Here is a 24,494-nt window from a genome sequence, read left to right as displayed (position 1 = left end):
AACTTGGCAACTACTCACATCACCTTAAACAATATTAAGGTGCAAAAAATTGTCTTCTGGCTGTGGACCTGTGAATCTCAAAACAAGTTGTCTGGTGCCAATATGCAAAGGAGGGACAGTCACAGGATACAGATTTTCATTTCCATAGGGAGAAATTGGAAGAAAACACAGGTGTAAAACCTGCAGGGCAAGTGTCATGGGATTTCAAAGTCCGAAAGTCATTTATCCCTCGGCTTTAGAAAGTGGCAGGCCCACCCTTTCCAAGGGCCTGTGCAGTGGCCCACCTCTTTCTGAATCAACCTTGGGGAACATTGAGGAGACCACCTTTTTTTTTGGCTCCATTCTCTCCAGGCATCAGGGCCACTCCTGGGCTCTCTGCCATTTCCAGGGCACACACTCAACTCCAAGGAGCATGCTGTACCTTCTCCATGGCCTGAGGCTGCACAACTCTTCCATTGCAACAAGGTAGGAGGCTCATCCTCACCCTTCAGGGTAAACTCACCCTCTCCATGTATATGGGTGGGTCCACTCTCCTGGCCGAGGTTTCTTGGCTTCAGACCCAAACTTCCATGGTTCTCACTCTGCAAACTCCAATTTGTCTCTTTCGTATCCCCTTTGTCCAGACTGGCAGTGGTTCCATTTACACCAACAGTCTCTTCAAGCACTCCAGGACTTCTTCATTACTCTCTTCACAGTTCCTCCAAAATCTTCCCCTTAGCCATCCAAAAAAACTGTTCCAACATATCTGGTATTTGTAAACCACAGGAGCACCCCACACTCTGGTAACAAATCTGTTCTAGTTTGCTAGCTGCCGGAATGCAACACACCAGAGATGGATTGGCTTTTAATAAAAGGGGATTTATTTCATTAGTTCTTCCGAGGAAAGGCAGCTAACTTTCCACTGAGGTTCCTTCTTACGTGGGAAGGCACAGGATGGTCTCTGCAGGCCTTCTCTCCAGGCCTCTGGTTTACAACAACTTTCCCCAGGGTGATTTCTTTCTACATTTCCAAAGGCCTGGGCTGAGCTGCAAGTGCTGAGATGAGGTATGCTGAGCTGCTTGGGCTATGCGACGTTGGGCTCTCTCATTTAAGCACCAGCCAATTAAGTCAAACATCATTCATTGCAGCAGGCATGCCTCCTAGTCAACTGCAGATGTATATCAGCAACAGATGAGGTTCACATAGATTGGCCCATGTCTACAGCAACAGAACTAGGTGCCTTCATGTGGCCAAGTTGACAGCTGAATCTAACTACCACACTGGCTATTAGGGAAATGCAAATCAAAACCACAATGAGATATCATCTCACATCTACTAAATGGCCATTATAAAAAACAACAGCAACAGAATACTATAAGTGCTGGAGAGGATGTGGAGAAATAGGCACATTTATTCACTGTTGGTGGGAATGTAGAATGGTGCAACTGCTCTGGAAAGCAGTTTGGCAGTTCCTCAGGAAGCTACGTATAGAAATGCCACATGAACCAGCAATTCCATTACTAGGTATATAGACACAGGAATTGAAGGCAAGGATACAAATGAACATTTGCACACCAATGTTTACAAAAGCATTATTCATTATTGTCAAGAGATGGAAACAGCCAAAATGTCCATCAATAGATGAGTGGCTAAACAAACTGTAATATATACATATGATGGAATATTATGCAGCTGTAAGACAGAATAAAGTCATGAAGCATGTAACGATGTGGATGAAATTAAGGACATTATGCTGAGTGAAATTAGCCAGAAACAAAAGGACAGCTACTGTATGGTCTCAGTAATATGAACTAACATTAATGAGTGAATTTTGAAAGTTACAGTTGAGAAAACAGGTTATCAGGAAAAAGAGGGTAGAGATTGGGCATTTGGTGCTGAAAATGTACAGAACGTTCAACAAGACCCATTTCTGGATCAAGATCCAGAGACAGACAGCACAATATTATCTGATGGTAGCACAATATTGTAAGTACACTACATGAAGCTGAGTGTGAGTATGGTTGAGGGAGGATTGCTGGGGGCCTGTAAGAAACCAGAAGGAAAGACAGAGGATAAAGACTAGGATGTAATAATTTAGCAATGCCTAGAGTGAACAGTGATGGTGATTAAATGTACAAATATAAGAATGTTTTTTGCAGGAAGGAGAACAAATGAGCACCAACATTTCAAGGTGTTGAAAATGGGATGGTTTGTGGGGGAAATACAATCAATGCAAATGGAGAAATATACAATCAATGCAAACTAGGGTCTGTAGTCAACAGCAACATTGTAATATGCTTCCACTGAATGTAATGAAAACAATTAACTAAAGCTAAATGTCAATAAGCGGAGGATATTGGGGAAGGGTATGGGATTCTTTGAGGAAGAAATGGAAATATTTTCATATAGATTGTGGTGGTGAAACCATGGTGTGATTATACCAGGAACCATGGATTTTTTTTACTTAGGTTGGATTGTATGCTTTGTGAATAAAACTGTTTATAAATGAACAGAGACACAAGGGCTGGAGAGAGATGTACCTAGTAACTGTTGGTAGAGGAGTAGAGTGTTGCAGCCCCTCTGGAGGGCAATGTGGTGGCACCACAGGAGGCTAGGCCTGAAGTTACTGTATGACCTTGCAATCCCTTAGTTGGGTGTACACTTAGAGGAATTGAGAGTGGGAGCAAAAACGGATATTTACACATTGGTGTTTATGACAGCAGTGTTCACAGATTTGCAATGGATGAAGGTAGCCTAAGGTTATGTTGACTGAGAAATGGAAGGGGAACTGTGGTATATACATACAATAAGCTATTGAGCAACTGCAAGAAAGAATAAAGTTGTGAGGCATGCAATGAGGTGAATGAACCCTGAGGACAATATGTTGAATGAAATAAGCTAGAAATGAAAATACAAATATTATAATGTCCTGCTAATATGGACTAACTATAATGTCCACGTGAGAATTAAATTCGAGAGTATAGGCTATCAGGTGAAGGCTTGTAAAGGTTCCTAGATCATGAGCTCTTACAGCAGTCACATCTATTCTGGAGTTGTAACTGTTGTTTCTAAATTCTGAGATTCTGAGCTCTTGTATATAACCTGGTCAAAGAAGATGCTATGTGTAATTTCAGTCTTTTGCAATTTATTGAGACTTGTTTTGTGACCCCAAATGTGGTCTGTCCTGAAGAAGTATCCATATGCACTTGAGAAGAATGTATATTAGGTGTAGTTCATTTTTCATATTATCCAAGTTCTCTGTTTCCCTCCTGACCTTTTGTCTAGGTGTTCTATATATTAATGAGGGTGATGCATTGAAGTTTCCAGCTATTATTGTAGAGTAGTCTATTTCTCCTTAAGTTTTGACACTGTTTGCCTCATGTATTTTGGGGCACCATGGTTAGGTGCATAAATATTTATGATCGTTTCTTCCTCTTGGTAGATTGCCCCTATTATTAACATATAGTATCCTTCTTGGTCTCCTATAACAGCTTTTGAGTTAATATTTATTTTGTCTGATATCAGTATAGCTACCCCAGCTCTTTTTTTTTGTTAGGTTTTGCATGGAATATCTTTTTTGAGCCTTTCACTTTCAACCTATGTGTGTCTTTGGGTCTAAGTTGAGTCTCTTGTAAATGACTTGTAGTTGGATCATGCTTTTTTATCCATTCTGCCACTCAATGTCTTTTGATTGGGGAGTTTAATCCATTAATATTCAGTGTTATTGCTATAAAGGCAGTACTTACTTTAGCCATTTTTTTGTTTGGTTTTTATATGTCATATGTCATTTTTTATCTCTTTTCTCCTTTATTGCAACCTCCTTTTCTTAAATGTGTTCTTTCATGATGTATCTGACTGGCGCTTTCCTCATTTATGTTTCTATATATTTTTAAAGAATACTTTGTCGTTATCCTGGGGTTTATATTACACAGCCTACATCTACAAACTACTTATTTGAAAAAATACTATGCTGGTTTGAAGCTGTTATGTACCCCAGAAAAGGCCATATTCTTTTAATCCATTCCTATGGAGCCATACCTATTGTGGGTGGGAGATTGTGATTAGGTTGTTTCAAATGAGATATGACTCCCACAATATAAGGGGGGTTTTATCTTTTACTGGAGTCCTTTACAAAAGGATAAAAGGCAGATAAGTTTGGAGAGAGCTTAGAGAGACAGATACCCAAGGAGAGAGATCACAGAGGGAGAAAAGCCCCAGATTTGCTAAGAGAGGACCCACAGATGCTCAGGGTGAAAGTCACTAGAATCAGAAGCTAGAAGCAACAGAACCCAGAAGAGAAGGACCAGCAGATGCTGGCCATGTGCCTTCCCATGTGACAGAGGTGTGCCAGATGCCAGTGGCTTTTCTTCAGAGGCAAGGTATCAAGGTGTCATGCTCTTGATGCCTTAACTGGGACATTTTCATGACCTAAGCAGTCTAAATTGTAAGTTAATAAATCTCCATTGTTAGAAGCCAAGCTATTTCTGGTATATTGCATTCCAGCAACTTTAGTAAACCAAGACAGATTTCAGCTTAGCTTCAACAGCCTATTCCCATATCCCTCTGTTTCCCCTCTTTATGTTGTCTTTGTCCCACTTTATATTTTGCTTGTCCATTATCAGAAATATGCCTTTTCCTTGTTCAATTGTATTCTGACTCTTATAGGAATTAAAAAATAGAGTTGTATAAATGAGGATATAGTATTATTGGGTTTTGGATTTATCTTTTTAGTTACCCTTACTGATAAACTTCATTTCTTCTTGCTACTCCAAGCCCCTTCTTCTCTGTCTTTTCCTTTCAACTTGCAGAACACAATTTAGTAATTCTTGTAGGGCAGGTCTCTTATTGTTGAACTCTCTCAGTTTCTGTTTATCTGTGAATATTTAAAACTCTTCCTCTTTTTTAAATTTTTATTTCATTTTAGTTTAGTTTAGTTTTAGTGTGTGTGTGCCCATGCATATGTGTGTGTTTCTCCCTCATTTTTGAAGGACAATTTTACCAGATAGAGAATTTTTGGCTGCCAGTTTTTCTCTTTCAGTACCCTAAATATATCATACCACTGTTTTTTTTCTAAAAAACTTTTTTATTAATTAAAAAAATTAACAAACAAAACATTAAGATATCATTCCATTATACATATACAATCAGTAGTTCTTAATATCATCACATAGTTGCATATTCATCATTTCTTAGTACATTTGCATTGGTTTAGAAAAAGAAATAAAAAGACAACAGAAAAAGAAATAAAATGATAATAGAGAAAAAAAAGATTATACATACCATACCCATTACCCCTTGCTTTCATTTACCACTAGCATTTCAAACTGAATTTATTTTGACATTTGTTCCCCATATTATTTATTTTTATTCCATATGTTCTACTCTTCTGTTGATATAGTAGCTAAAAGGAGCATCAGACATAAGGTTTTCACATTCACAGTCTCATTGTGAAAGCTATATTATTGTTCAATCATCATCAAGAAACATGGCTACTGGAACACAGCTTTCTACATTTTCAGGCAGTTCCCTCCAGCCTCTCCACTACATCTTGAACAACAAGGTGATATCTACTTAATGCATAAGAATAACCTCCAGGATAACCTCTCGACTCTGTTTGGAATCTCTCAGCCATTGACACTATGTCTCATTTTACTCTTCCCCATTTTGGTCGAGAAGGTTCCCTCAATCCCTTGATGTTAATTCTCAGCTCATTCTAGGGTTTTTCTCAGTCCTTTGATGCTGAGTCTCAGCTCATTCCAGGATCTTTGTCCCACATTGCCAGGAAGATCCACACCCCTGGGAGTCATGTCCCACGCAGAGAGGAGGAGGGTGCATACCACTGTCTTCTTGCCTCCATAGTTTCTTTTTCTTTAAATTTTTTGTTGTATAGTTTAACATATATACAAAACAAATAAATAAATAAACAATATTCTTCAAAGCACACTTCAACAAGAAGTTACAGGACAGATCCCAGAATTTGTCATGAGTTACCATACGGTCCTCTCACATTATTCCTTCCAGCTGCTCCAGAATATAAGAAGCTAGAAGGCGTAAATATTTTTTATTGCCACAATCAACTTCCTTTCTTTTTTTGTGAAAAATAACATATATACAAAAAAGCAATAAATTTCAAAGCACAGCACCACAATTAGTTGTAGAACATATTTCAGAGTTTGACATGGGTTACAATTCCACAAATTTAGGTTTTTACTTCTAGCTGCTCTAAGACACTAGAGACTAAAAGAGATATCAATTTAATGATTCAGCAATCATATTCATTCATTAAATCCTATCTCCTCTATACAGCTCCACTATCATCTTTGATCTTTCTGTTCCTCTCTTTCGGGGTGTTTGGGCTATAGCAATTATAACTTTTTCATGTTGGAAGGGTCTGTCACTAATATGGGGTGGGGATGGAACTATCTGATGTTTTGAAGAGACTGGTGCATCTACATTTCAGGACTTGTCTGGTCCAGGAACCCATCTGGAGGTTGTAGGCTTCTGGAAAGTTACACTAGTACATGGAACACTTGTGGAATCTTATATATTGCCCTAGGTGTTCTTTAGTATTGGCAGGAATGGTTATGGTTAGGGGTTGGCAGGTTATGATAGGTAGCAATGTCTAACTGAAGCTTGCATAAGAGCAACTTCCAGAGTAGCCTCTCGACTCTATTTGAACTCTCTCTGCCACCAATATTTTATTAGTTACACTTATTTTCCCCATTTTGGTTAGGATGCAATTGTTGATCCCACTATACCAGGGCTGGATTCATCCCTTGGAGTTATCTCCCACATTGTCAGGGAGACTTTCATCCCTAAATGTCATGTCCCATGTGGGGGGTGGGGCAATGATTTCATCTGGAGAGTTGGGCTTAAAGAGAGTGATTGCCTCCATGGTTTCTGATGAGAAACCAGCACTTAATCTTATTGTAATCCCCTTGTATTTGATGAATCATTTTTCTCTTGCTGCTTTCAGAATTCTCTCTTTATTTTTGGCATTTGATATTCTGATTAGTATATGTCTCAGCATAGGTCTATTAAGGTTTATTTCGTTTGGAGTATGTTGCACTTCATGGACATGTATATTTATGCCTTTCTTAAGAGTTGGGATATGTCTGGCCATTATTTTCTCAAATAATCTTTCTGTCCCTTTTCCCTTCTCTTCTTCTTCTGGGACACCAATGATAAATATATTTGTGCCTCTTGCTGTCACTCAAATCCCTTTGAGACGACTCAATTTTTTTCCTATTTTCTCTAGCTGTTCTTTTGACTGTATGGTTTCAATTATCCTGTCTTCTAGTGCACTGATTCTTTCTTCTGCCTGATCAAATCTGCTGTTCTATGCCTTTAGCGTATTTTTAATCTCTATTATTGTGCCTTTCTTCCCCATAATTTCTGTTATTTTTTTTTATACTTTCAACTCTTCTTTATGCTCACACATTGTCTTCTTAATATCTTTTATGTTTATATGCATATTATCCTTCATCTCCTTGAATTGGTTTAGGATATTGTTTGAATTTCTATGATTTGTTGTTCCAAATTCTCTGTTTCCTCTGAAGTTTTAATTTGCTGCCTTGATTTGGCCATATCTTCCTATTTATTAGTATGGCTTCTAATTGTTGCTGATGTCTAGGCATCTGATTATCTTGATTAGTTAATTATAAAGGTCAGTATGATGGGTAGGTTCTGGTGTCAACTTGACCAAGTAATTATACCCAATTGTCTGGTCAGGAAAGTAGTGGCCTGATTGTTGCTGCAAGCATATTTTGTGGCTAGTTGAAACTGGAAGGCTGGTGTATTAAGTCATCAGTTGTTGATTTCATTTGTGGCTGACAACATCTGCAATCAGTTAAGGCATATCTCTCACAATGAGATAATCCAATCAGTTGAGAGCATTTAAGGAAGAAGAGAGACCCTTTCACTGCTTCAGCCAGCAGGCCTCTCCTGTGAAGTTTGTCCAGACCATTCATCAGAGCTGCCAGCCTCACAGCCTGCCCTATGGATTTCAGACTATTCCATCCCCAAGTTGTGAGAGACACTTTTACAAATCTCATATTTACAGATCTCTCCTGTTGATTCTGTTTCTCTAGATAACCTTGACTAACACAATCAGTTTTTCCCTCTTGTCTAGGGTTTTATTGTTGATTGACTTTGTGTTAAGGCTCTTCTTTGACCCTTGGTCCAACTCATTATAGACCTTTATAATAGCTCATTTCTAACTGATCAGACTCCCTCAGCGCTTTTTCATCTGATTTTGCCCTGGATATGTGGCACATTTTTTTCTGGGGATAGGGAGGTGCATGGTCTGGAAAGCCAACCCAGGTCTTCTGAATGGAAGGTGAGGATTCTACCACTGGTGTAAATTTTAAGATTGTATTTCCTATGTAATTGCTTCACCTCCCACAGAAAACTTCATTCCTATGTTCCTTCTTTGGGAATCTTGCTCTGTTCTCTTAGAGTTTGTGCAGAATTTTCTCCCCAGCTCTGTGATTTGTTTAAATTCTCTCCCTCATGCAGTACCCCATTGTTTTTACTCTTTTTAGTTCTGGGACTCTCCTGTTTAACAGCTGTTCAGTTCAAATCACACTTTATTTATGGTTTCCTTCCCATTAGGGTATTCCACCTTGGGTAGCCAGATGGGATCAATCCAAAAGGTAGGTCATCCAGAAAAGTCTGTGTGCATATAGGTGTTGCATTCAACAGAAAGTGGATTAGGTGAGCATAGCACTTTCCAGGCACAACTTTACTGCAGTCTCACTCTCTTTTTTCTTCCTTCCAGGGGCCCTTTCATATGCAGCAGCACTCCTCAGCAGCTTGTGTTCCACCCTTGGTCTCTGTGAACTTGGGTCCCTGTGCCTGGATATGTGTGGGGTTCTAGCTTACTGCTGTGGGCTCTATAGTCTGTGTCTCCAGTGGGACTGTGTGGAATCTGGGCCACTGTTTCTGAATATCTCCCAAGCTGAGTAGGACCAAGTGAGGGAGAGGGGAGTGGACTGGCAGGCCTGGGGCAGAAGCTTCCTACCTGATATTTTTCTTTCTTTGATTCAGTGTTTGTGGAGTCCTTTTCCAGTCTTTACTGTCCATCAGAATTCTAAGCCAGTGGAATTTGTCCTTGCCAGCAGACATGCTCTAAAAGAATTAAAGGAAGTTCTTTGGCAACAAGGAAAATGATACTAGAAGGAAACTTGGACCATCAGAAATGAAAGAAGAATGAAATATCTGGGTAAATAAAATAGACTTTTCTTCTATTCTGAGTTTTTTAAAATATGTTGGATTGTTGAAAACAAAAATTATAAGATTGTCTATTAGAGTCTTCTATGTCTGTAGATTGAATACATATGACAACTATATTGTCATAAAAGGAGAGTAAAAGGACTTATACAGTAGTGAGGTTTCCACATAGCACTTAAACTTATAAAACATTGCTTATAAGTAGATTGTGAAAGTTAGGTATGTATATTGTAATCCCTATAGCAACCACTAAGAGAAAACTATACAAGGAGATGTAGTAAAAACCAAAAAACTGAAACACAATAGATAAATTAAAATGGAATAACAAAAGATATTCAAATAATGCAAAAGAAGGCAAGAAAGGAGAAAAAGAGGAACAAAAATAAGAGGAAACAAACAAAAATAATAATAATAATAAAAGTAATAATAATAAAATAAAATCTAAATCCAAACATAATAATTATTAAATTAAATATAAATGGTCTATACATACCAATTAAAACACAGAGATTGTCAGAATAGAGTCTTTAAAATACCCACATATATTCTATCTACAAAAAAAGTATTTCAAATATAATGATATAACTATATTAAAAGCAAAATGATAAGAAAAGACATAACATGTAAGCACTAACCAAAATAGAGCTGTGATGGCTATATTAGTATCAGAAAAAATAGACTTCAGAAAAAAAAAAAAGACTTCAGAGCAATGAAAATTACCAGGGATAAAAAGGGATACTACATAATGATAAAAGGGTCAGTTCACCAAGAATATATAATAACCCTATATTTGTATGTACCTAACATGAAAGCTTCAAACTAAGTGAAGAAAAAACTGATACATTGAAAGAAGAAAGAGATACATCCTCTTAATTGGAGACATCAACACTTCTCCCTTAGTAATCAATAAAACTACTAGAGAGAAAATCAGCAAAACTACTAGAGAGAAAATCAGCAAAACTACTAGAGAGAAAATCAATAAAACTACTAGAGAGAAAATCAGTGTTCTAGTTTTCTAGCTGCTGGAATGCTATATACCTGAAATGGAATGACTTTTAAAAAGGGTATTTAATAAGTTGCTAGTTTATAGTTCTAAGGCCGAGAAAATGTCCCAATTAAAACAAGTCTATAGAAATGTCCAATTTAAGGCATCTGGGGAAAGATACCTTGGTTCAAAGAGACCGATAAAGTTCAACGTTTCTCTCTCAGCTGCAAGGGCACATGCCGAACGTGGCAACATCTGCTGGCTTTCTCATGGCTCTACCAAAAGGGACTCTCCAAAATGTTTCCTCTTTTAAAGGATTCCAGTAAGCAACTCCATCTTCAATGGGTGGAGACACACTTCCATGGAAATCATCTAATCAGGTTACCACCCACAATTGGGTGGGTCATATCTTCCTGGAAACCATCAATATGCTCCCACCCAGCAATATTGAATAAGGATTAAAGGGCATGGCTTTTCTGGGGTCCACCACAGAGTCAGACTGGCTCAATCAGCAAACAGAGGACTCCACCCAATAACAGCAAAATATATATTTTTTCAAATGTACATGAAAGAATCACCAGGAGAAACCATATCTTGAGTCATAAAATAAATGTAAACAAATTTCAAAGAACTCAAATTATGTGAAATACATTCTCTGACCATAAAGAAATTCCAGTACAAATCAAACCCAGAAAGATGACAGGAAAATCTCTGAACATTTTGAAATTAAATAACACTCTTCTAAATAATCAAAATGTCAAAGAATAAGTCTCAAGTGAAATTATAAAAATCTTGAACTGAACAAAAATGATAATTCGATATATCAAAATTTGTAGAATTCAATAAATTAAGTGCTTAGAGGGAAATTTATAGCATTGAATATTTATATTAGAAAAGAAGAAAGGTCTCAAATCAGTCATATAAGCTTGTACCTTAAGAAACTAGAAAGAGAAGAGCAAGTAGATTGGAAAGAATCTACTTGAAATTTGGGTAATTCACTGGTGAGGGATTTGAAAAATAAGTATTTCTCCTAAGGCTGAACTTCAGAAAAATGGGCCACTTGTCTGGAAGGGTAGGAAGTCTAAAGCTGGAGAAAATGGTAAAAAGAAGCATAAATGGGAGGAAGGTAAAGTTTGGGGAAATATTTGGAAGCTGGGAGAGGGGTCTAGAGGAAAGGAAAGAGTTTAGGTTTAGATCTTGTTTAAGATTCAGGGAGGACAGAGAACCTCTTTTGTTGCTCAGATGGGGCTTCTCTCTTTCTAAGCCAACTTGGCAGGTGAACTCACTACTCTCCCTTCTACATGGGACCCAACTCCCGGGGGTGTAAACCTGCCTGGCAACATGGAACAGAAACTCCCAGGATGAGCCTGGATCTGGCATCATGGGATTGAGAAAGACTTCTTGACCAAAATGGGGAAGAGAGAAATGAAATAAAATGAAGTTTCAGGGCAACTGAGAAATTCCAAACAAAGTCGAGAGGTTATTCTTATGTAGATATCCCTTTTTAGGTTTTGGTGCATTGGAGTGGCTAGAGGGAAGCACCTGAAACTGTTGAGTTGTGTTCCAGTAGCCTTGATTCTTGAAGATGATTGTATAATGATATAGCTTTTACAAGTGTTACCATGTGATTGTGAAAACCTTGTGTTTGATGCTCCTTTTATTCAGGGTATGGACCAATGAGTAAAAAAAAATGGATAAAAACAAATAAATAATAGGGGAGATAAAGGGTAAAAAGTTGGGTAGATTGAAATACTAGTGATCAATGAGAGGGACGGGTAAGTGGTATGAGATATATAAGCTTTTCTTTTTTCTTTTTCTTTCTTTTTCTGAAGTGATGTGAATGTTCTAAAGATGATCATGGTGATGAATACACAACTACGTGATGACATTGTGAGCCGTTGATTATATATCATGTGTGGTAGTTAGATTCAGTTGTCAACTTGGCCAGGTGAAGACACCTAGTTCTGTTGCTATGGTCATAAGCCAATGGTACGTGAACCTCATCTGTTGCTAATTACATCTGCAGTCGGCTAGGAAGTGTGCCTGCTGCAGTGAATGATGTTTGACTTCATTGGTTGGTGCTTAAATGAGAGAGCACGATGTAGCACAGCCCAAGCAGCTCAGCATACCTCACCTCAGCACTTGCAGCTCAGCCCAGGCCTTTGGAGATGCAGAAAGAAATCACCCCGGGGAAAGTTGTTGGAACCCAGAGGCCTGGAGAGAGGCCAGCAGAGACCATCCTGTGCCTTCCCATGTAAGAAGGAACCTCAGTTGAAAGTTAGGTGCCTTTCCTCTGAAGAGCTAATGAAATAAATCCCCTTTTATTAAAAGCCAATCTGGGTGCAACCACTGTGGAAGGCAGTTTGGCGGTTCCTCAAAAAGCTGAATATAGAATTGCCACATGACCCAGCAATACCATTGCTAGGTATCTACTCAGAGGACTTAAAGGCAAAGACACAAATGTACACTTGCACACCAATGTTTATAGCAGCATTATTTACAATTGCAAAGAGATGGAAACAGCCAAAATGTCCATCAACAGAAGAGTGGCTAAACAAACTGTGGTATATACATATAATGGAATATTATGCAGCTTTAAGACAGAATAAAGTCATGAAGTATGGAACAACATGGATGGACCTTGAGAACATTATGTTGAGTGAGAATAGCCAAAAACTGAAGGACAAATACTGTATGGTCTCACTGATATGAACTGACATTAGTGAATAAACTTGGAATATGTCGTTGGTAACAGAGATCATCAGGAGATAGAAATAGGGTAACATATTGGGTAATTGGAGCTGAAGGGATACAGACTGTGCAACAGGACTGGATACAAAAACTCAGAAATGGACAGCACAACACTACCTAACTGTAATATAATTATGTTAAAACACTGAATGAAGCTGCATGTGAGAATGAAAGAGGGAGGAGGGCTGGGGACATAAATGAAAATCAGAAAGAAAGATAGATGTTAAAGATTGAGATGGTATAATCTAGGAATGCCTAGAGTGTATAACAATAGTGAAATGTACAATGTACAAAATTTTAAAAATGTTTTTGCATGAGGAAAAATAAAGGAATGTCATTATTGCAGGGTGCTGAAAATAGATGGTAATTAATATTTTAAAATGTCACCTTATGTGTGAGACTAAAGCAAAAAATCTTTATTTGTTTCAAAATTTATATTTTGACTAGTGCATTTCCTAATATAACTTATGTAGATAGTTTGATTGAACGTCATAAGTACTTGGAATCTCAGGTAGGACATGAGATTTTGCTGGTTTGTCCAGAGTGCTGCCCTGATGAATTCCAGAGTGATTTGATCAGTGAGTGGAAAAGTATTTGCAAGCCCCCTTCGGGGAATGGTGAGAGCGGGGAGAAATTCAACTTCCCCAAGTTGAATTCTTGATATTCTCACAAGCAGTGTGGGCAACCAAAGTTACAGGCTGAGCCCCCAGTCTTGAGGTTTGTTCATATGAAACTTAACCCCACAAAGGATAGGTCAAGTCTACTTAAAATTTAGGCCTAAGAGTCACCCCCAAGAGAACCTCTTTTGTTGCTCAGATGTGGCCTCTCCCTCCAGCCAACATGACGAGCAGTCTCACCACCCTCCCCCTGTCTATGCAGGAAATGACTCCCAGGGGTGTGGACCTTCCTGGCAATGTGGCACAGAGATCCTGGAATGAGCTGAGACTCAGCATCAAGGAACTGAGAAAAACCCTAGAATGAGCTGAGAATTAACATCAAGGGATTGAGAGAACCTTCTCGACCAAAAGGGGGAAGAGTGAAATGAAACTAAGTGTCAATGGCTGAGAGATTCCAAACAGAGTTGAGAGGTTATCCTGGAGGTTATTCTTACACATTAAGTAGATATCACCTTGTTATTCAAGATGTAGTGGAGAGGCTGGAGGGAACTGCCTGAAAATGTACAGCTGTGTTCCAGTAGCCATGTTTCTTGATGATGACTGAACAATGATATAGCTTTCACAATGAGACTCTGTGAATGTGAAAACCTTGCATCTGATGCTCCCTTTATCTACCATATAAACAAAAGAGTATAACATATGGAATAAAAATAAATAATAGGGGGAACAAATGCTAAAATAAATTTAGTTTGAAATGCTAGTGATAAATGAAAACAAGGGGTAAGGGGTATGGTATGTATAATCTTATTTTTTTCCTCTATTATCATTTTATTTCTTTTTCTGTTGTCTTTTTATTTCTTTTTCTAAATCGATGCAAATGTTCTAAGAAATGATGAATATGCAACTATGTGATGATATTAAGAATTATTGATTGCGTATGTAGAATGGAATGATATCTTAATGTTTATGCCTTGAACTCTGTCAACTCAGAGATCTTATTAATTTTTTTAATTAATAAAAAAAGTTTTAAAAAAGGTGCAGTTGTACTAAATTCATTGCAGATAAGTTGAAAATCCTCATTGACAATTTCAACCAAAATCCTCACCCAGTTTATGCTTCCAAACAAAAACTTGCTGTAGAAATTGACACTAAAGAGTCTAGACTCCAGATTTGATTTCAGAATCAAAGACATAGACACTCATTCTAGAGAAGACCAGAACATGAGTAGATCTTACAATCAAGCCAAGCCCACAGGCAAGATCCCCCTGCAGAGATTCAACTTAAAGAAGCCAGATGGTGCCATACACCTATACCTCTTCCCAAGTATGCACTCTCATCAAGGCATTTAAGAACAACCCTTACCCTGGGATTGATTCCAGAGAATGATTTGCAAAAGAAATTGGGGTTCCAGAATCAAGAGTTCAAAATTTCAAAACTGAAGATCTAGATTCCATGTCCAGAGAAAAGAAAACTTGATAAGATCATAGAGCAAATACAAAACAAAGGACAAGATCTCTGAGTTGACAGAGTTCAAGGCATAAAGCTACACAAAATATCACCAACCTCACTAGCAACTGTTTTATTTCTCTGGAGCCAGAATGAGAGGGCACAGAAAGAAGTTCAGTGTATCTGATATCATCCTGAACTCCAAATCTTTCTCACTCTTTTGGAGAATGCATCCTTTCTCTGAGACTGCAGCTTTCTAGAAATACTAAGACTTCAGGAGGCAGAGGTAGGTCCCGGAGACACTCCACAGTGCTACTGACCCAGCCTAGGTTTGGAGTTCAACAGAGCTTAAGGATGGCGAAAATAAAACTAATACATACAATTTTATAATCATCACAGAAATAATTGATTCAGGCAAAAATCGTCACTGTATGTAAAAACCTCGAAGTGAATATATTCTGAAGAACGAGATATTGTCTCAAAGAATATACCCACAGATTACTTATTAATTACAAAATGAAAAATGGTAAATTTTCAATGGAGAAACCTGACAGACTCCATCTTAACCAAGTGCTTAAAATTTACTTTAACAACTATAACACAGACTGATATGAGGTGCCTCCTGATATGAAGCATCTAAGACAGACACAGTATCCCTTCTCTGATATTACTGCCAAAAGGGTGCCAGTTTAATTTAATAATAAAGAAACACCAGACAAGCAAAACTGAGTGACATTCTGCAAAGTAACAGACCTGACTCTTCAACAACGGATTGAATAATTGCAATAAAGACAGAGACAAAGTATGCTAACTTAGGAAGTCTCCTGCAGTTATCTTGTGTCAGTAGCATGTGCTACCATTTATGTGGGGGAATGGACATAAATTCAGAAGACCTGTTTATACCTACAATTTCCCTGCTAAGATGCTCAAGGAACTGATAGCAGCAATGATCTCTTTTGTTTATAAATTTATTGAGATATATTCACACACCATATCATCCATCCAAAGTATACAGTCAGTGGTTCACAGTATCATCATATAGTTGTGCATTCATCACTATGATCATTTTTAAAACAATTGCATTACTCCAGAAAAAGAAATAAAAAGAAAACCCCAAACATCACATTCCCCTTACTGCTCCCTCTCATTGATCACTAGTATTGCACATTACCCAATTGTAAGTCTTAAAATAGAGGTACATTAACTCAATGTAGAATTGTCACTGATATTATATTATATTATATTAATTATATTATGTATATTACTGGAGCAGAACAAAACATCCAGAAGTAAATCCATAAAACATGGGCAACTGTCTTTTTTTTTTTGCAATACAATCATTATCGAAGATCGGGGCTACTGAATTACAGTTCAACAACTTCCGGTATATCCTTTTGGGTATTCTGAAATACTATACACTAAAAAAAAAATCTAAATAATGAGTCTATAGTCATAGTCATCTGTTAAATCCTAATTTATCAGTTACAGCTCCTCCCTCTCACATTAGTAACTTCTTGAGAAGAGAGGTGGAAAACTGTAGAACTGTTTTTTCACTTCAACTTTTCGTTTTTGGTACTTTTTACTGTGATACCAAATATACACTTCAAAAGTTCCCATTTTAACTGCTTTCAAGTGTACAATTCGCTGGCATTAATTCTGTTCACAATATTGTGCTGCCATCACTAGCATCCATACCGCAACTTTTTCATCACCTCAAACATAAACTCTGCACCCATTAAGCAGTGACTCCTCCCTTCACCACACCCGCTGTCTCCCTCTCCACTACCGTGATTGCTGGTAACCTGTAATCTGTCTGTCTGTATGAAATTTTCTTATTATAGGTATTTAATATAAATGCGATCATACAGTCTTTTATGAGTTTTTGTCTTTCTCTGTCTGGCTTATTTCCCTCAACCTGACATCTTCAGGGTCCATCCATGTTATAGCTTGTATCAGAAGTCTGTTCCCTTTATGTGTGAATAATATTCCATTGTGTGTATAGACCACATTTTATTTATCCATTCATCTTTTGATAGACTCTTGGGTTCCTTCCACCTTTTGGCTATTGTGAATAACGTTGCTACAAACATGGGTGTACAAATATTTGTTTAAGTCCATGTGTTCAATTATTTTGCTGACATATCTAGAAATGATTGCCAAGTCATATGGTAATTCTATACTCAACTTTCTTAAGTACCACCAAACTGTTTTCCTTTATGGTTGCACATTTTAAATTCCCACCAACAATGTACAAGGCTTACTATTTCTCTGCATCCTTGTCAATGCGTTATTTTCTGTTTTTGTTTTTTAAATAATAGCCATCCTAGTGGGTGTGCAGTTGTATTTCATTGTGGGCTTGATTTTTGTCATGATCAGGTTCATGTGTCAACTTGGCCAAGTGGTGGTTGGGCAAGTACTGGCCTGTCTGTTGAGATGAGGACATTTCATAGAATTAAATCATGATCATGTCAGCTGCATCCACAGCTGATTCCATTTGTAATCATCCAAAGGGATGTGTCTTCTCCAATGAGTGATGCTTAATCTAATCACTAAAAGCCTTATAAGAAAGATTCAGAAGAGACAGGCTCTACCTGCTTTGGCTGGTGCGCCTCTCCTGTGGAGTTCATCCAGAACCTCCATCGGAATCATCAGCTTCACAGCCTATTCTGTGGAATTTGGACTCTGCATTCCCGCAGTCATGTGAGACACTTTAATAAATTTTATGTTTGCGAGTGTTCCCTGTTGACTCTCTTTCTCTAGAGAGTGCTAACTAATACATCTTGGTACCAGAAGTGGTTCTTAAGAAACAGAATCTTAAAAATGGGTTTTTATGAATGGTTTTCTACTTTGACTGGACTAAAAGACACTAAAGACTCTGATTCCCATAATGAGAATGACATTCCCAGTCTATGGAGTGAGTTAGCAAAAGAGATAGTCAAAATATCACCATTCAATTCTCCTAATGTTTCACTTGTATGAACCCAGGTTCTAGGGGGATAATGTTTTCTACACCTTACAGAGTTTTGTAGAAATAAGAGGTATAGAGATGTTGGTCGGTTGTTGTTAGATACACTGACTACATTAAGGGGTGAAAGGGATGGGCTTACGGCTTCAAACAAGAAGCTTAAGTGCCGTCTGAAAGATGTAGACATTTCTATGAGTATCCTGAAGGAAAATCTTATTTCCTGTAGCCGTGGACTTTAGATCTCTGAAAATCAGACTCAGAATCTTATTGTTAGAGTAGCAACTTTACAAAATAAACTGAAATCTCAATCTTGCATGGTGTCTGCTGTTAAAGTGAGGGCATTGATTGGAAAGGAGTGGGACCCTGAAAAATGGGATGGTGACATATGGACTGATAATGATGTTGGGGGTGAGGTTGAAACCCTAGATCGTGCTGTGTCTTCTCTAGATAACCCTGTAATACTTAGCCCTGAAGACATAGCCGCCCCACCTCCTGCCTGCCTTGAGGAGTTGGCCACCCAACCTCCTCCTGAAGGGATTAACCCTAGAGTGAATAATCCTGTTTCACCAGATGAAACTGCAAATGAAGGCCCTGAAGCAAGTGGCTTGGAAGACATTTCTAATTCTTTTCATGAACCACCCCCACAACCCCTCATTTCCTCCAGACCTACAACTAGAATAAAATCCCAACAGGCCCCTAAAGGTGAGGTACAGAGTATCACACATGAGGAGGTATGTTATACTCCAAAAGAACTGTGTTAGTTTTCCAATTTATATAGACAGAAATCGGGGGAATATGTGTGGCAATGGATTTTAAAGGTGTGGGATAATTGTGGGAGGAATATAAGGCTGGATCAGGCTGAATTTGTTGATATGGGCCCACTAAGCAGAGATTCTTCATTCAATATTATAGCTTGAGGGACTAGAAAAGGCATTAACAGTTTGTTTGGATGGTTGGTTGAAACATGGATCAAAAGGTGGCTGACATTACCTGAGGTTGAAATGCCAGAACTGCCCTGATATAATGTAGATGAGGGGATCCAGAGGCTTAGAGAGATTGGAATGTGAGAATGGATTTATCATGTAAAGCCTGCTCTTACACCCCAGGAATGTCCAGAAGATGCACCTTTTACCAGAACAGTGAGAAATAAATTTGTGAGACTGGCACCATCATCGCTAAAGAGTTCTGTAGTCGCGCTCTCTGTAGGTCAGATCTTACTGTAGGAACTGCTGTCACTAAGCTGGAATCCTTAAACACAATGGGGATGATAGGATCCCGAGTTGGCAGAAGCCAGGTGGCAGCACTTAATAGCCAAAGACAAGGCAGACATGGCTATTATAATAGACAGCAAACTCAAAGCAGGCATCAAAATTATATGACACATAGAGATTTGTGGCATTTGGTTAGTAAATCTTGGGGTACCTAGAAATACAATAGAAGGGCAGTCTACTAAATTCTTGTTTGAGCTGTATAAACAAAAGAGTTCTAGGTCAAGTGAACAAAAGTCTAGTCTGACTTATAAAAAAACAGAGTCATGGCCCTTTAATCAATTTCCAGACTTGAAACAGTTTACAGACCCAATTACAACTAATTTGGTCCTAGGTAAGTGACCCCTTTCTACCCAGATCCTCCCCTTGAGAGTTTTGTGTCCTATGGATGGCCACCCCAAGGCATTTGGGCCCACTTTAATATGGTGCCCCAGCCAGCTCCCCATGCATTTTTATTTGGCCTGAAATATCTGAGCACTCAGTCAAAACTCTCCAGCTCCAAGAGCATTTTTCTTTGCAGCAGTCAAAGTAATTCAGGGGACCCCTTGAATGAAAGACTGCATGCACTTCCTGATCCCTGGTGACTAACTGGGGATGCCTGCTTTGTCGTCATGAAGGATCATGGATCTGCGTAAGTTAGTCTCACTTAAAGTTATGCCTGCCTATAAGCCACCAACCAAGCTGGTAACTGTTAGCCTCAAAGGGAGCAATTAAAACTAAGTCTCCCAACTAACACATATGGAATAAAGATGAATAATAGGGGGAACAAATATTAAAATAAACTTAGATTGAAATGCTGGTGATTGGTGAGGGGGAGGGATGGGGACTATGGTATGTATGAATTTTGCTCTGTTTTCTTTTTCTGAATAGATGCAAATGTTCCAAGAAATGATCATGATGATGAATATGCAACTATGTGATGATATTGTGAATTACTGATTAAATATGTAGAATGGAATGATCAAAAGTTGGAATGTTTGCATTTGTTTGGTGAGGTTTTTTGGGGGGGTATTTTAAAATAATTTAAATTAATAAAAAATAAAAAAATAAAAACTAAGTCTCCATGAGAAGACCTCCATAAGCCCCCTGCAAGCAAAATTCTTAGTTTGTAGCAAACTGCCCCCTCCATTTTAATTGAAATTTGAACTCTGCAATACAATTTGGCCATAATACCCTTTAGAACAACAACAACAAAAAGTTGGCCACAAGATGGCACTCTTGAGTAGCACATGGTTTGATATTCCCTGCTCCCTACTCTTAAACTTAACAAATTTATTAAAATCTCGGCCTTCCTCTATGCCACTCTATCCTCCATCGCTTCATCTCCTTCATGAAAAACCTTCTAAGCTTTCTGCCCCTCAGAAAATCTCTTTAACACTGAGGAGTCTTTCATAAAAAAACTTTCTTTCACTTTCAACCTATGTTTGTCCTTGGGTCTAAAATGCATCTCCTGTACTCACTTCAACTGCACATATACTAAAATTGGAATGATACAGAGAATATTAGCATGGCCCCTGTGCAAGGATGACACACAAATTCATGAAGCATTCCATATTAATAAAATTAAAAAGTAAAAAATAAATGCATCTCCTGTAGACAGCATATAGATGGGTCCTGTTTTTAAATTTATTCTGCCAGTCTGTGACTTTTGATTGGAGAGTTTAATCCATTAACATTTAGTGTTATTACTGCAGGGGCAGTACTTTCTTCTACCATTTTGCCTTTTGGATTTTATATGTCCTATCTAATTTTTTTCTCTTTTTACCTTTACTGACAGTCTTCATTTCTACAATCTTCTCCGCACCTCTCTCTCCTGTCTTTCCTATCTGTTTCTAGTGCTCCCTTTAATATTCTTTCAGAGCTGGACTCTTGGTCATAAATTCTCTCAATGATTTTTTTGTCTGAAAATGTTTTAATTTCCCTCTCATTTTTGAAGGACAATTTTCTGGATATAGAATTCTTGGTTGGCAGTTTTTTTCCTTTAGAATCTTAACTATATCATACCACTGTCTTCTTGCCGCCATGGGTTCTGCTGAGAAATCTACACATAGTCTTACTGGGCCTCTCTTATATGTGATGGATTGTTTTTCTCTTGCTGCTTTCAAAATTCTCTCTTTCTCTTTGACATCTGACAGTCTGATTAGTATATGTCTTGGAGTATGTCTATTTAGGTCTACTCTGTTTGGGGTATCCTGCACTTCTTCTGGCTTTAATTACTTCCCTTTTCCAGTCCCTGGGGTTTGAATTCCTTGAGGGAGGGATTCCACTTGAGCTGGGCCCCACCCCTCTCCTGGCTGAGGCATAGCCTTCAGGGATTTAACTCCTTTCACCTGACCAGCCACTTTGTCTCTCAGACAAGCTTAACTCCTCCCTTACCTGGGGCAGTTGGAGTCTGAGAAGCCTTGCAATTCTATCTAATGAGAATTCATAGCTGGTCCTGCTGGTCCAGACTGGTGTACGCTGTGTGTCTGGTCACTGATGTGGCCCCAGCAGTTGTTCTGTACTGTTCCTGGCTATTTACTAGCTACTCTAGAGGACAAACTAAATTCTACACCTCACTAAGCCACCATCTTGGAACCATCATTAGTTTTTATGCACTTACATTTTAGCACCTCCACCTTCTAGAAAGAAGTGGAGTTACATATCAAAAAATACAATGTAATAGTATTAGCATTTATAATTACCCATATGTTTTATTATTTTTCTACTGGAGGTCTTTATTTTTTTATACTGCTTTGAACCACTTTCTAGTGTCCTTTCCCTTCAGTCTGAAGAACTCCTTTTTGTATTGCTTGTAGGGCAAGTATAGTGGTCATGAATTCCCTCAGCTCTTGTTTAACTGGCAATATCTTAATCTCTCCTTCATTTTTGAAAGAAAGTCTTAACAGATATAAAATACTTGGTTGGCAATTGTTTTCTCAAAGCACTTTAAGTATTTCAACTCACTGCCTTCTTGCCTCCATGGTTTCTGAAGAGCAATTGGCATTTATTGTAATTTGGTACCCCTTTTTGTATGAGTTAAAAAGGTTATTGTTTAACTTAAAGCTTGCAAACACAAGTCTGTGAGGAAATGCAGACTTGAGCTTTCAGGATCTGGAACTTCAGTAGAAGCTGAGATATGCAGATAAAGCACAATGAGGTGTGGAAGAGACTTGCTTAAGGGAAATCAACATCCTAGCATTAGAAGTATTTACTTCCTTGAACTTGTTTTTGCATCATATAGCTTTTGCATGCAAACAACCTTTATTACCTTTCTTTCTAGTATATAATTTTGTACTTGGCTGAAAATAAACTTGTCTGAAGACTGATGTCTCCGGATCCCCTGATCCCAGTCTCTCTCTCGTTTTACTTTAACATTCCTTAGGGTCATAGCTGTGGCCAACACCTTTTCTATAATACATTGCTTTTCTCATGAAGCTTTCAGAACTCTCCTTGTTCTTTGCATTCTATAGTTTGACCAGTATGTGTCTGTGTACATTTCTCTTCAGCTTTATTCTGTTTGATGTTCTTGGGGCTTTACATTATAAATTAAATAACTATCTATAATATGAAACTTCTGTGCTGGTTTGAAACTGTCATGTACTCCAGAAAAGCCAAGTTCCTTAATCCTCATTCAATATTGTGGATGGTAATTTTTGATTAGATGGTTTCCTTGGAGATGTGTCTCCACCCATTCAAGGTGGGGTTGCTTACTGGAGCCCTTTGAGAGGGAACAATTTTGGAGAAAGCTTTAGTGCCTACAGAGCCCACACAGCTAGAGATCTTTGAAGATGCAGAAGGAAAATGCCCCTGGGGAAGCCTTATGAAATGAGAAGAGAAAGCTAGCAAATGTGTTGCTGTATGCCTTCCCAGCTGAGGAGAGGTATCCAGAAGCCAGAGACCCCAGCAGATACCATCCATGTAATTTCCCAGCTGACAGAGGTGTTCCAGATGGTATCAGCCTCTCTTGAGTGAAGGTAACCTCTTGTTGATGCCTTAATTTGGACATTTTCATGTTCTTAGAACTATAGCTTAATGAATTCCCTTTTGAAAAACCATTCCATTTCTGGTATATTGCATTCCAGCAGCTTTAGCAAACTCAAACACTTCTAATGACATATTTTCGTGGTAAGTACTTACACTTTAAAAGCCATATAGAACAGCCACATATGAACTAAATGAACAGCCTAGTGCATTCAATCACATACTGTAGGATTAAAATCATTGCCATCCCCAAGACTCTGGGCTTAGTTATGTTCACAAGGAGTCCTGGTCATGCCTACTGAGAAGCTTGTCTCTGAAGTGGATATTGAAATCATTTTCAAGTGGGGCTGGATTCAGACAGTGGATCTCTCAGTTTTACCAACGTAACCTAGGATCTGAGACATTAAAAACCAATTCTTGTGACTACCTAGGGCTTCTAGCCCACTTAGCAGTGCTTGTGAGGAACATTTTCTTCAACTTAAACTTCACCTTGTTTACTAAGCAAGAGATGAGGCAGGTGAATAGATTCTCTCTGAAATATAGAGAGGATTAAGGAAGCTGAAATTCATTAAGCATCTACTATGTTCTACACATAGCATATTTCATTTAAACCTCACATTAACACCGTGGAGTAAGTATCATTGCCCCCTACCCCCCACACACACCTTATGTGTCTGAGAAATTTGAAACTCAAATTGTTAGATAACTTGTCTAAGGCCACATAGCTTGTAACTAGTAAAGCATGTTTCAGACTTGGAGAAGTGGATGAAGACCTAGTTCAGAAGTCTGTTGGATCCAGATTCTAGTAGGGCACCATCATGGCTTAGTGATGTTTCAAATTATCAAACTGCTCCAAAGCCATGGGCAAAAGGCCCCCCCACAACCGGCTCAACTTCAGGGAGACCCAAATAGGGCCTGAAATTCAATCGCACCAAATCCCCTCTGTCTCCACAAACTGTGTTTTGCACCTTAATTCCATGCTGCTTCCTGACTAAAAATGTGATATTTTGCTTGCCATAAGCAAAGGAGCTCACAGGAGGGAAACCCTTGCCAAGTAGGCAGCACCCTGGGAGGTGGGATCCTTGAAGCAGGGGAGGCCAGGGAGCAGAGGAATATAACAGCCTGTTAGCCCTTAAAGCACAGAAGATCCGGAAAGCCAGACAGAGCGGCCAGATGGGGTGGCCTCATAACTGGAAGTCATTAACAACCCAGGGTTGCATAAAAAGCAGTGGAAAGGCTTGAGATGACTTTTGTCAGGCTGCCAAAGTCACTGAACCAGACAAAGCCTG

At 38.5% G+C, this 24,494-nt stretch overlaps 1 long non-coding RNA gene and 1 other non-coding gene across 14 annotated transcripts in view; both read left to right on the top strand.

The window, feature by feature from the left end:
• LOC143642507 (uncharacterized) overlaps positions 1 to 24,494 on the top strand; it is a 145,466-nt gene that overhangs the window by 109,432 nt on the left and 11,540 nt on the right. For 7 of the 13 annotated variants that reach the window (XR_013155711.1, XR_013155698.1, XR_013155697.1 and 4 more), the window contains one exon: positions 9,028 to 9,202. The exons of 5 other annotated variants lie outside the window; for them this stretch is intronic. This is a non-coding gene — a long non-coding RNA (uncharacterized LOC143642507). Of the gene's footprint in view, positions 1 to 9,027; positions 9,203 to 12,027; positions 12,118 to 24,494 lie in introns of those variants that run through there. One more of the 13 variants, XR_013155717.1, reaches the window with a different exon arrangement.
• On the top strand, positions 20,695 to 20,801 carry LOC143653031 (U6 spliceosomal RNA). Its single transcript, XR_013161041.1, has one exon. It is a non-coding gene; the product is annotated as a U6 spliceosomal RNA (small nuclear RNA).

Source organism: Tamandua tetradactyla, chromosome 1 (genome assembly GCF_023851605.1).
Source record: "Tamandua tetradactyla isolate mTamTet1 chromosome 1, mTamTet1.pri, whole genome shotgun sequence".
NCBI classification, from domain to species: Eukaryota; Metazoa; Chordata; class Mammalia; order Pilosa; family Myrmecophagidae; genus Tamandua; species Tamandua tetradactyla.
The sequence above is the reverse complement of the archived record's forward strand: the minus strand, read 5'-3'. Positions and strand labels throughout refer to the sequence as shown.